We start from the raw sequence: 3795 nt of genomic DNA on the forward strand, positions 1-3795 counted from the left end.
GTCATACATTTCCTAGAATAGAATCACTTAAGTTTCTGTCAGATGTATGGAAAAACTTGGAAGACACTCCCTTCACACAAAAAGAAGTGGAGCAGTATAATTACATCACAATGCTGGAAATTAAAGGGAAAGTAAAAGTAGGACAGTGTAAAAGATTGGAAGAGTTACCACAAGGTATAGAGTTAGTCATTATTGCAATAAAAGAAGTGTACAATAGAAACAATACTCGCTATATTCTGCAGTTTGAAAATCTGGAAGAATTGTATGTCTCAAACTATTGGTTAAAGGAGGAATTTGAGAGCTCTAACATTGATTTGAATTATAAAATTAGAATCAAGCTAGATGTTTTTAAATATACACCCAGTGGGAATAAGGAAAGAGTTAATTTCTGTATTTGATTTGTCCATAGATATGGTTTGATGTATGTATAATAATTTAAAAATAAAGAAAATTATTGTGACATTGACTGTTGACATTTACCTCTCACCCCTTCTCCAGATTCCTCTCTCATTTTTTCTTTCCTGCTAAACGAGTGGAGGAGAGAGGAGGAGAACAAAGGACAATTTTTGTCCTTGGAGAAGAGGAAAATTGTCCTTGGAGGAGAGGTTTTGTCCTCGGAGGACAAAATTGTCCTCGGAGGAGAACAATTGTCCTCGAAGGATAAAATTAAAGTAAAAATGAACTTACATGTGTTGATTTCATGAAATGACAGCTATCTTCTCGGGTTTGCTTTTCTCGATGCAGGTATGTTTCCCTCACGAGAGCTCAACTGGTTATGACACCGAGGAAACCCCGAGTTGAGAGGTGAGAAAATGCTGTGAAAACAATGAAATATTTAATAACTGAATCGAGAATGCTATTCCTCTATGGCGTGAAATATTTAATAATATTAGAAATATGTTTGAGTGAGTAGACATGGGGAATTTCAGCTTCTAGCAGGTGAAGTCTCATGCTGAGTTCTAGACGAGATTTTTTTTTTCGTCTTCTAACACATGGATGCTATTTGAAAAATGATGCTGAACCAATAATAGCTTATGGAAGTGTATTTGCATGTACCCGAAATGAGGTTCCTTCGAGCATTTAAATGTTACACCAAGTTGGACTACATAAGAAACGAAGTAATAAGAACCAAACTGAATGTAGAGTCTTTATTGCAAATATTGAAGGAAAGTAGAGAAGACTGTCCAGCCATCTACTTCGTATGCTATCAAATACACTTTTAATTCAATCTTGGCAGCAGGTGGGAGAAGAGATGAAATGGATATTGAATCCTTCAATGATGATTTAGTGTTTGTCTAGCTTAAAATCGATATTTGAAATTGTGTTTTATATTAGAAAAGTTTTGTGTAAAAAAATGAATTGTGAAGAATCAAGAACGTATAGTGTGCAGAAAACAAAATTTGAATCAACATTTGAATGTTGGTGAGTATCATTTATAAGTGTTTCTGAAATGCTTAGTCTATGGTTTTACTTCACAAAAATGAATGATATAGTGCGGTGCGCGTTCTACAGTGTTGGTTGGACTCTAATCCAACATGATCATCACCTAGCTGTAAACTATCTATTGGAAATGTAACTATATCTAATGTAGATAGCAATCGGGATTACAACCTTAAATATGGTGTAATGCTAAGAAGAGATAATCGAGAATGTACTGATATTGTTGGAATCACAGAGAAACTTAATATTTTAAAAATACAACCAGCTGTTTACCTCAAATTCTCGAGTGCTCTGCTACATGGGTCCATTTCCATCAAACGAACTCAGTGAGGTAGGATTCATCTATACAGGGAGAAAAGTGTGTTATCATTGTGAGGGAGGATTGAGACTGAAAGGGAAGAACAAGCTAAGTGCTTTAATAAATGCAACTATTTACAATTGAAGGTGTACAATATGTGATGATTTATAATGTATAAATAGAAAAAGCAGTCCGAAGGTAGAAATTATGAAAATGCACCGAAATTATCAAGTGATTCACCCAACTTAAATGTTTCATCGAAATCTGTGAACAATATGTTAACACATAGTGATGTAGTGACTACAGCCTAATGCTTACTAAATGTGTTATCAGTACAACTCGTACACTCCTCTCCTAAAACAATCTCTGTTGTGAAAAGATTCTTTTTGTGTGTGTACGATAATATTTAACAAAACCAAACTTGCACTCCTCTTAGATGTTGATTCAAATTTTGGAATTCCAGCAATGTTTCAATGCAATCATTCTCCGGTGGTGATTATTTCTTCCAAAAAGATTCACATTATCCCGAATAACAATTCTTGTTTCTATTTGTAAGGACAAAGCGAGAAGATTTTTTTTTCTTCCTAATAAGTTGACTAATGAGATTCGAATGAAAACTGTGATAGTTTACGATTCGAAACAAATTCACTGATCTGAAATTAGTATAAATTGAGTAACTATTGTTTGTTCAGCTTAATTACTATTTGTGAATTGCTTAGAAAAATCTTGTGCATCTAAATAAATGTATATATATTAAATATTTGATCCTAATCCTTACCTTGTTCTGCTGGTTAATCATCAACTCAATGTCAGGAGAAGCACACAGAGTGTGCAGTCGAGACAGCACAACTGTTGGATAGATTCATCAGCTATAATGTTTAATGGAAAATAGCTAGTTTTCTGTGGGAAGAAAAATAATATTCTGTCTGAGTGATTTATCATAGCTAGTAGATGATGTCATTAATTGAATGATTAGTCAACAATATAAAATGAATATTGAAGAAAGTGAACTCTCACTCTGTAGAATAGACTGATGCACTGCATGAACTCAAATAGAATTATGTGGTATGCATATACTCACCTCAACTTATTGTATCTTTCCACAAGTGTTAGCAACAATCAATTTTTATCAGTGTGCAAGGGAGATAATCATCTGGAGAATAGTATTTGTTCTTCTCTTTATGATATGCTATTACTTTTCCATATTGCTTCGGAAAGAATATTGGAATATACGAAATAAGATTAGGAATTGGGATAAACCACAATATTGTTGCAGGAAACCTTGCTAGTAAGAAATCAAACATTATTCTATATCAAGTGTTAAAACGCTTCTCCCGATGTTTGTCTAAGAGATAGATTTATGAATGTGTAATTTCTACAAAAATTAGAACATACTTGACAAGTCTCTATTGATGATATAAAATTGTATTCCCTTTTGATTAGAACACACCAACTTTGTAGTAGAGTGCTATAAAGTACAATTAACTATCGCTAGAGTGTGCTTTTCATAATAATAAGCTAGAGCAAGGTAATCTGTTAGTAGTGATCTTGTCTTTGCTGATACAACATCAAGCTACTGTACTGAGATGGATAATGTGTTTGGTGCGCCATCAGTGGAGTCTGAGTTAAAGTCTTCAGATTTGTGCGTTCAATTCATTATAGATAGACATTTTAATCAATTAAGTGAATACCATTCTGTTCCTTTAGAAAAAATGAGTTATCAATATAAATTAAGTGAACTCTTGGACACGCACCTAGATATATTGCAGCGATTAGCAGAAAAAGGATGGACAAATCTACAATATTTAACTTTTGTGAGAGATTAGGAAAAATTAGGTTCTTGCTTCAGTGATGGATATGATCATATTCTTGTTTGTGATTTATATGGTACATCATATGATAAATTCTGGGGGAATGGCGATATCCCAGGCTCATTGAAATGTGAGTGTGCAATCCTTAAACAGTCTATCAATAGAATTAAGAAGGTTATAATAGAAAACAATGCTCATTTAACAGAAGAACAATTAAATCAACTTATCTGGAATTTTTTACGAGAT

The 3795-nt window shown here is 33.4% G+C and overlaps 1 long non-coding RNA gene across 1 annotated transcript; it reads right to left on the reverse strand.

Moving 5' to 3' along the window:
- Positions 1-712: 712 nt before the first annotated feature.
- Positions 713-3022, reverse strand: LOC120354893. Its single transcript, XR_005573282.1, has 3 exons — positions 2517-3022; positions 1714-1782; positions 713-815 (listed from the first exon to the last, which is right to left on the reverse strand). It is a non-coding gene; the product is annotated as an uncharacterized LOC120354893 (long non-coding RNA).
- Between the last annotated feature and the right edge of the window lie 773 nt (positions 3023-3795).

The sequence above is a fragment of the Nilaparvata lugens genome, chromosome X, assembly GCF_014356525.2.
Source record: "Nilaparvata lugens isolate BPH chromosome X, ASM1435652v1, whole genome shotgun sequence".
NCBI lineage: Eukaryota > Metazoa > Arthropoda > Insecta > Hemiptera > Delphacidae > Nilaparvata > Nilaparvata lugens.